General features: G+C 38.8%; 1 protein-coding gene across 17 annotated transcripts in view; it reads left to right on the plus strand.

The window, feature by feature from the left end:
* Nucleotides 1-12646, plus strand: part of ndst2a (N-deacetylase/N-sulfotransferase (heparan glucosaminyl) 2a) — a 200479-nt gene that overhangs the window by 72128 nt on the left and 115705 nt on the right. For 13 of the 17 annotated variants that reach the window (XR_012389283.1, XR_012389282.1, XR_012389281.1 and 10 more), the window contains one exon: nucleotides 3904-3938. The exons of the other annotated variants lie outside the window; for them this stretch is intronic. The gene's annotated coding sequence lies outside the window, so the exon portion shown is untranslated. The remainder of the gene's footprint in view (nucleotides 1-3903; nucleotides 3939-12646) is intronic. 17 annotated transcript variants of the gene reach the window in all.

Below are 12646 nucleotides of genomic sequence, written 5' to 3' on the forward strand. Positions count from 1 at the left end.
CATGAACTTCAGTCGCTCTGATTAAAAGTGACTGTACTTGCTTAATAAGAGATTCGCTTCTTATTCTTGCGGAATATGCTCTCTCTCTCCTTAGGCCTTGGTTTGCTTTAGCAGCGACTGGCTTGAATGGTTTCTTGTGTAGATAAAATGCCTCTATTGTAGAGTAAAGAAAACAGCCGAACTAGAGTCATCATTGTATCTATGAGATGAGCACAAATACTTTATGAAGCTTACAAAGTGGCTCTGTTTTCAGTGGCATATTGTGTGGTGAGTTGCACTTAATTTGGGATAGTTGTTACATTTTGTGCCCTTTTTGGACAGGATTTATAAGGATGCAGAGAGGATGTCTTTATACACTTTTATTATCAAATTCCTGTTCGATTGCCTGAGCTGAACAAAGTGTCCTTCGATGAAAGTTTTGACTGTTGAGAAAAGTAAATCCATATGAATAGAGTAGTCTAATCCAGGGGTTCCCAAACTTTTCAGCCCGCGACCCCCAAAATAACAATGCCAGTGACTCGCGACCCCCAATATCCTCTGAGGTGGTTATAAATACAGAAACCTTGCATGCAATGACGCAGACACACCAATTAAATTTGTGTCAGTGCTTTAAATGTGCCAGAAAGTATAACCTGATGTTATAAAATCAAAATGCATCTGACGCTATTGCTGCCTTTAATATAATGTTATTACCCCAGGGGTCGCAATCAAATAGAACTAGTAACTATAAGCTACTATAGTAACTATATAGTATATTGTAACTATAAACGACTATTTTTATTTTCAGTATAGATATGGATAAAATCTGTTAATTCTTATGGTTTAATAAAAATAAATAGATTTTTGGAAATCACCAGGCGACCCCCCTTCATTGCCCCGCGACCCCTCGGGGGGTCCCGACCCCCACTTTGAGAACCACTGGTCTAATCCAAGTCTGCTGAACGGAAACAATCTGTTTTCTTTTCTTTGCTTTTTTTGTGTTGTTAGATTATCTTATTAAAGGTTCTTTGACTGAAAACTTTGTTTGTGATTTAAGAATTGGGGAAAGCATTGTTAGCATAGTAGTGTTTCACCTAAAAAAATGCTAGTCACAAATGTTGTTAGAAAACAAATTACCACTTACAAGAGCCCCTATTATGGGTTTTTGAAAATGAGCTCCCATGCAGTGTTTAACAGCACAAAGTGCACCCTGTTTAAAATCGTTGATTCTTTAACGAAATAGTCGATTACTTGTGTTTGGTTTGGATCTTTTGCCTGAACCTATCGATGTTGACACGGTACATCACCAAATATGAAGTGCCGGTTCCAGTAAAACGTGAATGTGCCTTTCCCTTTAGACAATAGTTAAGTGTGGGGGATAACTTAACTGATCATGACACAACGATGGCGATCACTGATAGATGGAGATTCGGCTGCAGGGAATAAAAGGTTAAAGTTCATTTTCCCAACAATACCACAGTATAGCCAACCTAGTGCTGTGTTTGCTTCTGTCATTTTTCTGATGATTTATTAAATAAACTATGCTTCAACGCGGTACTCGTCGGCTGTTTGCTATTAAAGGAAGGAGCAGCAAAGACTATTATGTATGGGACTTTATCAGACATTGACAGGGACTTTGTTAGTAACTGTTGCCGTTCATATTGACCAATTTCTTATTTCTCTGGATCATAACATGCAAGTGCAATTAAAATTGTTGCCTCGTTTTCTGCAGTTTGCAAAATATGCATTCAATAATGTTATGTAACTTGTAAATGCCCCACGCGGCTTGTAATCCCTTATCTATTATACATCAGTGCTTTTTACTGTATCTCTCAGGTAATCTTTATGGGGCTATTTTACATATTACGTCCAAAACCACATTGAAACGTGACACGTGCTTTTTCATTTACTGATTAAAATGCATTTTTGAACTCGCGATCCTCTGCCATTTGTCTTTGCTATGGCCACCATCAGCTGTTCCAGACATGCAGTGCGATTTTTCAAAGCAGTTCACTTCTGTGTGGATTAATATTGAATGTGTGTCATTGTTATTACTTAGAGTTAAGGTTAGGAGTAGAGTAATATACTGGTGTTTAACTGCAATGCTTTATTGCATTCCTGCATTGGGCTCACACATACTTTGTGCTACTTTATAACCGTGGTAGCCGATTCTCTGTCTCGCGCTGAACTCAGTTGACCAATCACAACAGACTGGGTTATCGGACCAGTCAGCACAGATTAACCAAATAAGGGCTTTGAGAATGAATGAATCTCTTAACAAACAACATGGAAGTCGTTGGGATAATTAGGTAAAAAGAAATGCATATTATAAGACAATAAAAGTGTTTTTGACCTTACATGCATGTCAGCCTGTTGTTGGAGATCCCCAAAACCAAAATATGACCTTTTATAATGCATAATATGGGCTCTTTAAAGGTAACAATGTAGAAAAAAATATTTTATAAATCATAGTCATAGTCTTTAAATAATCAAATCATAGTCAGTCAATTCATGGATTTATTTTGAACTTTCTTTGCGTAGTTTTCGGTGAGATTGCATAGTCCGGCTTGTCCATTTTAGAGTGACTTCATATCTTATCATCTCTAAATGCAAATAACTTCCAACAAGATTTTTTCCCTCAAACTAATTTGATCAAATCTTGCAGAGTTGCAGTTTTTCGGAGTTCACTTCTTTCTTTTTTTTTGCCTCTTCTTTCTCATTGCATTGAGCGTATGTCTTCCCCATGTCTCCAGAACACGGTCGGGTGCAGAGAGCTGTTAGATAGCGAATCTCTGGAGAGTCAGGGTAGAAATGCTAGATTCAGTCTTGTGTAACTCTCCTCTGCTGTGCTGATTTGCTACATACTGTACAGGTAAAATCCCATTATGATAAACTGCTAATCCTCACCTGCTGGCAGACTGCTTACTATCACTCTCTCTCTCTCTATGTCTTACATTGTCCTTTTCTTTCTCTCCTCCATTCTTGCTCTATCCCCAAGTGAGGGACTCTGGTTTACAATAGGATTAGAAATCCCATCCGCAGTGGAATCTGTCAGTCGGAGTTGTTAGTGTTGCTGCCATGTGTGCTAATTGGAAGATAGATCACATGAACATTTGTGAATGATGGAGGAGTTTTTATTGAGTCCAGTAAGACTGTTTTTTTTTTAAATGTGGCCATGACTGCTCTTTCATTCATCTTTTATTTTATTCTTTTCATGTTTAAAGATAATGGTACATGGGGGGAAGGATCTGCAATCCTGCGTGCATGCATAAATATGGGTATATAACATGTATGAATGATTCATAGCTGAAGCCAATAGCATTGCATTATTTATATACAGTGTCGACTGGCTAGTCGGCTCATCCATGAGGATTGACGTTTGACATGCGGAGTTTGGAAGCAGCAGTGCAAAGTCTCCATACTCAGGGGGTTAAATGTCAAGGACCAGAAACCCCTGATCGTGCTCATTCTCTCCCCTGAATTCCCTCCACCAGGGCATCACATACAGTTTAGACTCAGGGAAAACAGAGCCTCCTTTCCTGAAAATAAAACTGCACGCATGACAATCCAGAATGCTGTTGGTGCATCGAACAGAACACATTCTCAGGGGAAATACAGGTTGATGACGAGTGTTCATAAAGGAGATGAATAAGATGGAGATTGACTTGAATAGCTTATCAGGTTTATTTTAAGCGTTATAGATGCCCAAAGGCTAGATCTTTAGAAGGCATATGCTCAAGGTCAGAGGTTTATTTGTGCTTAAAGAGTAATTTAGTGTCTTTTTCCCCTTCATTTGGTCTGAGTAACACTGGAAGAAGCCAGGCTACGCTGATGTAGACCTGAACAGCAGGAGCTCAATTTGTGGAGCTTTGAGCTGCATCTGTAATGATCTCTCTTTCTCTCCCTTTCTCTCTCTCTGTGCAGGTCTTTGGCTCTGCTGATAGACTCCCTCCAGTACGGTAAGCTGTTAGATACTGCATGTTTATGACCATGTGACTCAATCGTGCATGATCAGATTTAAAGTATTAAAGCTTGTTCCATCTTTAAATAAGCTTGATTCAATTTGATGCCATTTCATTAATGGTTTATTTTGATTCACATACACATGATTAGGTTTGAAATTATACACACACACAAAGAAACGCTATAGGCAATACAAATATTTCCGTTATTTTACTGAAGCTGATAAATTAATTGTTTACTTGAATACTTTCAACTCTCATTGTTATATAATATATACATTTGTAATTATGTTCAGTTGAAGTCAGAATTATTAGCCCCTCTTTTAATTTTTTTTCTTTTTTAAATATTTTACAAATGATGTTTCACAGAGCAAGGGAATTTTCACAGTATGTCGGATAATATTTGTTCTTCTAGAGAAAGTCTTATTTTTTATTTATTTTATTTTATTTTTGCTAGAATAGCAACAAATACTATTTTAAGGAAAATATTAAAAGCCCCTTTAAGCTATTTCTTTTAGATAGTCTGTAGAACAAACCATTGTTATACAATAACATCCATCATAGTACATTCATAGTACATCCATCTGTAAATATCACCATAGTTTTTCTATAATTGCACTTAATAACCTATACCTATATCCTGCACCTGGTTAGACCTAAATTGCATTTCGATACCTTGTACATGTGTAATAATAACGATATATCTACTTATGTTTGATGTTATGCTATGTTGATCACTTTTTGTTGATTTAATGTGTTTTTTAACAGTAATTAGTTTAACTGCATTGAATATTGTAATGCTCAGCGTATAACAGACAATCAGTGAATTGCTGAGGTGTTGGGGGGGACTAAACGTAAGGGAGGGGAGCAGCATTCTATATCAAAGGTGCACCCTGGGAACGTTTGATGCGTTCATGCTATAGCAGCATAAACTCAGGTCCCTTTGATATCTTCATGCACTAGCAACATAAACTCTTCTCTCCATCTCCGATCGCTCCCAGGCTGAATGGGAAATATCACATCTTCCTTTTTTTGCTGCTTTGAGGTGGTTTCCTCTGTTCAGGCAACGTCTTGTCTCTGTAGTCAGAGTTAAAAGTCTCTGCAGTGTAATAGAGGCTCAGCATTCATGGAGAATTTTTTTGTTTCTAAGTGCTTCCGCTCGTATGTTGAAACAGTGTTATGATGACCAAATATTATTCTCTTCAGCCCCTCCTCTTTTCTCCACATTTTCGCTTCTCGTCCTCATTCAGCTACAATCTGACACCTCTCTAACCCCGCTGAGGATGTCTGTTGTCTCCGTCTGCCAGTCTGTTTCTTTAACAGGAGAGGATCTGAGGGAAGGCACATTTGTTAAAAAAAAAATCATATGTTTAACATATTTCTTCTGGTTTACTAGCACTAGTTTCTCTCTCTCTCTCTCCCCCTCTCTCTGCATTTGCTTCTAATGTGGCTGTGTAATTTATGGTAGGTTCGGGCAGAGCTGTTTAATGCCCTCTCTGCCATTGGCAGCCTACGTGAACACCAGCAGAGAGTCATCTGTGAAGAGCATCTAAATATGAAACAAATGAAATGCTGCAGCAGGAAAAACAACATCAGGACTGATGATTAATGTGATTTACTGAGCCAGAAGACCTGTATTTTTTCCTTCATCGGTCCCTCGCTCACTCACTAGCTCGCGCGTTAGCAATGTGAGAATCTTGTGTTTTAAACGGCCTCCCAGATGTGTGGCAAGTGTGAGCACAGGTTGAAGGCTGCGGCTTGTAATTGCGGAGCTGCAAATGGATTTCAGTAACACAAGCTGTAGTGCTTTTAATGTAGCTTGATCCACATGCTCAGTCAAAGGCTGAAGGGTGACCTCCAGCACAGGGGCACACTGTCTTTGAGTTAACCCAGGCTGAGTCTCACCCACCCCCCATCTTCATGGCCTCTAGCCCTACAGTTTGCATCTTTACTACAACCTGCTAGTTTAACTTGCGCAGTCTGACTCTATTATCCGCTAGGATCCTATTAAAAATATTTTTAATTCAGCTTAGTTTAATTTAATTTCAGCTTTTTTCATTTTTATTATTTTTTTCCTGGCTTTTCACCTTTAATAGATGCTGTAGGACAGTAGAGAGTATTGACAGGAATGTGTGGGGAGCAGAGAGAGAAGAAGGTTCAGCATAGGACCTTGGGAATCGAACTCGGGTTGCCATGAGCACCGGAGTGCATGTTGATTCACTAACCACTTCGCCATTGGCATCAACAATTTCAGCTTTTAAATTTCCCCAGTTTGACTTTTGTGGATGCAGTTATCTAAATTTATTTTTTCCTGAAATCTGTCTTATGGTTAAATTATATTTTAAGTAAAGGAAATGCATCTTCTTTGAAGTCTTTTTTAAATTCATTTTATTTTTCTGGATCCAGTTTCTGAAATCTGTTTAATGGTTAAATTATATTTAATTAATTGTGGTGCATGTTTAATAAGTGAATTTAATCAATGACTTTTTGCTGATAATTTATCCTTTTAGCTATTATTATTAATTAAAGAGTAGTGAGCAATTTCCGTTTTTTTTCCAAAGACAGCAGTAGCTTTATACACGTTTATACAGTAAACTATTTCCCACCTTTTCACTGAGAAAACCAACTGTTTTTGTGTTTTTGACATAACCTAGTGTGTATTTAACAGTTTAAGTTTAATAACATGTCAAAAGAGAACTTTAGTTTAACCTTTAGTTTAACCTGCACATGGTGTGCATCGTCTAACAGCTGGCTTTTTGTTTGTGTGGCTCAGTTGCTTAGAAAACAGCAAATCAAGAGTTTACACTGACATGACTTAAAGTTTCATGCAGATAATAAACTTTCATGTTAATGAAGAACTGCAATATTATGCGAGCACAATAGACCTGATAAAACAAAGTGGTTGTTTTATCTTAAGAGAGTTTAAGATGCTGGAAGTAAAGGCTTCACCTTGACGTGAATAGGGTGGTGGGGAGCAGCAGCTCATTTGCATTTAAAAAAATTCAAAAAACAATTTTTTTTTCATACACTAAAAAAATGGATGTGAGCAGCCTGGTGTTGTAAATAATCTGAGGGATATTTTTTAAATGAAACTTCTTAAGCCTGGTTTATACTCAACACATTAGCTAGTTCGCTTGAGTGCCTGCGCGGCGAATTTGATGTCATCGCGGAGGTTCGCTTTGGGTGTGCGCTACATGATTTCGACTGGCTGAGCGCACATTTTTTGAGACTTGAGCTAACAGTTTGCGTGGTGCCAAATTTGATTTGAGTTGAAAATGAAACATTGTGAAGAGGTTTTGTCTAAAACAGGTACGACTGTACAAATATCCAAATGCTACGTCCATGTGTGGTCATAGGGATAACCAGACGATCAATAATTTTTGGCTACAAATTGCAACAGCGGTGAGAAAGGAGGATAGTTTTTGTTACATTGTTTAGAAAAACTTGAATATTAAGTTTGTTAAAACCAAAAAGAAAGGCCATGGCAAAAATGGAGACTTTAATTTTTCCACAAGTCATAGGTTTTACACTGATGTTTATATTACAATTTTGAATTTAGAACAATTTAATTGTTACAAAACTAAAATTAAGTAACAAAATTATTTGATAAGAATATTTGAACCTATCGGTTTACAATATACTAATGCCCTGTTTTTCTTGGCTTTATTGGTGATAATGGTCAGGAATGTTGGACCATCATTACCTTAGAGGACAAACTAGTTAGACAGTAATGTGGGAATTGGTGGGCTAAATCTAAAAAGCATCTGTATATTTTAGCAAGTGTAATTTTTTGCTTTTATTCTTGCCATATTAAAAATATGTATTTGGAGGATAACCCATGTTCTGTTTTCATTGATATTAAGCATTAATAGGAAGAACTGTGCCGAGATATGAACAAAAGCAGGTGATGCATCAATGTTTGATTTTAAAAAATCTTGAATGGTTATAAAAATATTTATAATCACTAAAATAATTTATAAAAATAATCAGTTTAAAAATCTTGAATGATATTAATGATATGACAGTTCCAGAAACTTCCTACTTTCCATTTATCCGTCTGACTCTACAGTGGGCTTCTTTTGACCACCCCCTGTCATTTTAAAGAATATCACAATAGTGAACACATCAAGTATAAAAGCCTCGTCCATCTTGTGAGGTGTGCGCACAGTCGGGGGAGGTCTGCAACAAGGCGCCAGGCGAAAGTATAAATCAGCCTTTAGAAACTTTCTTGAAGTTAATCCAAACTTTTATTTTGATACTTTGTTGCTTTTGCTATGAAATTTTGATTTTACATGGGTCTGATGATGTTTGTATCAAATAAAAAAGCTAAAATGCTGGTAAAGTTGCTCTGTGGTGAGGTGGGATACATTAAAAAAAATTACCAGCTTCACACCACACATGCTTCACACTGCATAGTAGAAATCACACCTTTCATTCATACAGAGACATAGAACATGCCCTCCATATTGCAACTTTAATACTGTGTCATTCATGACTGTACTTCTATTGTCTCCATATGGCAGTGTACTAATAAGCAGACCTCATAGATGGGCTCAATGCCCAATGGACTCATCTGTCCCAGCTTGCTAATGGCTTAACTGGATTAGCTGGTTTCCCACATGGGCTGATCAGAGCTCATAACGCTGATCACCTCCATTGATCTGATTGATCAGGGCTTCGCTGAGAGTGTGAAGCTTGAAAGCCACTGTGCTGTTGCTTTTCCTAACCTGTCCTGAGGGGACACAGACTGCCGCCCCAATACAGACGGGAAACCTCAGGATATGTGTGAGGTAATGGGGTGGATGAGGGGGAAATAAGCTAAACCCAAGGCTGGTTTGAGACAGATGGAGCAAAACTGAACATGAGACGCTGTGTCTGGTTATTGATGGGCACTTCCTGTCATCAGTATTGGTCTCCTGTCGTCTTAAACCAACATAAGGCACTGCTGCTAATCAGCCACGATAATCTGCATGCACACAATCAGTCCCACATTGACCCGGCAATCTCTCATCCAAGATTTGTTCTGAAATATATAACTACACTAATCAGTGCGTCGTGTAGAAAACAGCTGTTTGTGTCCTTTTCCGTTTTGTACGCTGACATAGTTGTACTTTGGTGTCGAAGTTAGCCTGCTAGTTTTTTTTAGCGCACTTTTGCTAATGAAGTGAGATTTTTAGAAGCTGGGACACCATCCAAATGAGACCTTTCCTCTTACTGTGTTGTTGTTTTTTTTATCTTCACCCCACCACAGTTCTGAAATATGAGACATTCTGCATCAAAACTTGCACTCCTTGATGAAGCGCTCGCCAGATTCATTTCCTGCATGCTCTGATTGATTAATTGATGTTGTTAAATGGCTCCTTTGGTAATGGCTTTTCTGTATGGCATCCAAAACGAGAGGCAGGCTAAAGCGCAGTCTGTCGTGGTCCCTTACGGCCTGAGCAGCTCTTTCTTTTCTGTTGGTGGGGTTAGTAAAGTGGTGTATTACATCACACAGCGTGTGCCAGAGCTGACATCACTCAGCTGTGGTCTAAAAGAGCAGGTTGGCCATGTTTATTTGGTTTAAGTGTAGGTCAAGGCACTGTGTAGTTTTGACAAGTTGGATGACTGCCTGCCTGCATTGGCCATGGAAAGTAGGGACTACAGTGCTTTGACTTTTCAGTCCTGTTGTATTTAAGCAGGTGGTGTCCATTTCGTTGATCAGCCTTTCAGCCTGTGTTATGGCTGGCTGTGCTCTTGTGGATCTTGGAGAGTAGGAAACCTGGGTTAGGTCAAACTGGGTTCACACAAGTGACAGGTCATATAAATCAAGTCGCTCTTATTCAGGTCACTTTAGTTAGTCGTTATCATAGTATACTCATTCGTGAGTTTATTGAATGTAACAAAACTACATTAAAAGGGGTAGTTTACTAAACTGAATATTTTTTCACCCTCAAATCAAATTTTTTCACCCAAATCTACAATATGTGATTGTTCTTCTGTTGAATTAAGAAGATATGGCAGTTGACTAGCCATTGACTTTAATGTCAAGAAAAAATACTATATGTTAGGAAACAATCATTTTAACTGATAATAATGGCGTGATTTTTTTCCGTTTTGTGTCCCTGTTCACATTCCATAATGTCAATGCAAAAATTCTGGCTCAAAGTGTAAATAAGTAGGGATGTCCAGATTGAATATGAGGCCCGATCATGCGGTTTCAAACTCTATCAGAATCAGACGTTTCCTCCCGATCAGGACTCAAATATGTGTGTACAGATTCTGACTATTTGGTATCGGTTCAGTAATAGATCATAACCGGTTATTATGTATTGAAGTCATTTATCTCTTTGTCGTGGTAGAATACTATAGCGAGGGAGGAGACTGTAATTAAAGCGCATGTTATTTATTACTTGACAGTTCAAACTACCTCTCACAAGTGTGCTCTGTTTGCTTACAGACTTGAGGTAAGGGGAATTAAATAAAACCAGGATGTGGATCAGTTTCTTTGCTCTTCTTTATTCTGTTTTATTTATTATGGAAGTATCGGATCGGGTATCGGTATGGGCAGATACTCAAAACCAAATGACTCCGATTCGAGGGTAAAAAATCCTGATCGGTACATCCCTAAAAAAAGGATTCATTATTACAACTTAATTGACCACCAAGTCACTGTTGCATGTCTTTGACATGCATTTGTGTAGCCTTGATTGCATTGTGTTTCTTGACAACCAGTTTATTTCTAACAAGAATGCATTCATTTTTGACTGAAGATGTATATTGATTATAGGAACTCCCCCACTCTCCCTCACCCTGGCGTCTACTAGAGCAGACTCTCAATGTAGTTAAGGTCAATCGGTGGTCAAACAAAATTTGAGTCTGATGAATATTTAGTTTATCATGAAATTAAAAGCTACACACTGCATCATCTAGGGTTCAAGGAATTCTTGCCAAACTCCTAATAAGCCAGAAATTCCGAACTTTTTTGCCATAAAGATCCAATCATAGACTAAAGTATTTGCTTACTTAAATTGAAAACAACAACCTTTTTATGTATGTGTAATATTCTCTTCTTGGCATTTGAGGTTAACCTTACGCTTTAGCAGTTGGTCCAATCACAATAATTTGCCAATAAATTTCGTATTCTAATTCGTGAATTGGAAAGGGGCCAGAGCTTAAATTCTGAATTTTAGCCAACTCTAGTAGCAACACCCTGGCAACCACCCAGAACCCCTTGACATCATGTCAGCGAGTTTCACATGTACAAGCACCACTTGCTTTTTCTTCACAATATGCACACAGCACTTTACACCGTGCTCCAAGACTTTATTCCGGTATTTCTTTGTATAGTTTTCTCGCATTCAGTGTAAATCAGATTGCTTTAGGCAACACTTCCTGCAGATGTTCAAGAAATGCATTTAAAATTCAATCTATACTTTTATTCCCCTTTCTGATGGAAATGGAGCCCTGAAGCTGTACCTTTCAACAAATTCCATCACACCTCTTGGCCATAAGTCACACACTCGCATACACCAACTCCCTGTCCCACACATTCCCGTGATCCTGCTGTAATGAGTGCGCCCCCGCCCGCTGAGGTTCTGTCTCATTAGCTTTGCACTAATGGAGCCCTACAGGTCCAGCCGCACTGACTTCTCCAGCACCAGGCTAACAGTTACCCGTCATGATGGCTATTGCCTGACGGACAGCTGGCCGGCTGACCTGAACTGAGACCTCATCACCAGACTGAATTCATATCGCTTTCCCTGCTGCTGTCATTACTGGTGACTGTGCACGAGGGGGTAATTTGTACTTGGCTTGCTTGAGAATTAAGAGCAGTGATGAAGAAAGAATGAGGGGGAAGAAAAAGAAGTCATCTGCACCAAGGCCTTAAGGCTTGCTGCAGTGCAGATGGCCTTGACGGAGAAGAAACTGTCATTCGTCTCTCTCTTTCGCTCTCTCTCTCTCTTCTTTCTCACTCTGTGAGGTTGAAGCTGGACATTTGTCAGTGTCGCCCACTGCATAGCTCTCCCTCAGCTATCACAGCAGAGACAGGAAGAGGCCGTTGGCAAAGCCCAGACATGGTGTGTGAGCTGAATCTGTCTTAGTCAGTTTGTGTGTGTATGTGCATGCACATGTTTTGGAGTTTGTTTGTGTGGGAATTGGGATTTGCTGCATGCAGCAGACCTGAGGAAAAACAACATTTGACTCTTCTTATCTAATAGGTAGAAAAACCAGGGGGTGATGTGCATGTCTGTGTGTTGTGTGTGTGCTCAGTGTGGTTGATTGCGCGCTGCTGAAAGGCTGAGATGGCATGTTTCCAGGTGCTCCGAGTGAGACTGTGTGAACACTGCAAGTCTGAGAGAGAAGACATCCAATAAACTTCATCCAGTCTCCAGCACTGCTTCATATTTACACCTTTCAAAACAGTGATAAGCAGCTCAGATTTTCACAGATTCACTTGTTTAATTTGTTCCTGACTTTTTCTTTCAGTCAAAGCAGTGGTTTGCCAAACAATAAGTTCATTTACATGACTGTTCTTAAGCTGATTATTGCTTATATGTGTAATGTCATGTAAATGCCTTACTCACTTTTTTTTTTTTTTTTTTTTAACCCCACTTTTGTGTTGCATGTAAACATTTGCTCACACCTATACTGTGGACACTTATCCAGCCTGAGCAGGCACTTCAAGACAGACAGAGGCCGAGTTAATATTTTATACACCGAAG

Source organism: Danio rerio, chromosome 13 (assembly GCF_049306965.1).
Source record: "Danio rerio strain Tuebingen ecotype United States chromosome 13, GRCz12tu, whole genome shotgun sequence".
Classification (NCBI taxonomy): Eukaryota; Metazoa; Chordata; class Actinopteri; order Cypriniformes; family Danionidae; genus Danio; species Danio rerio.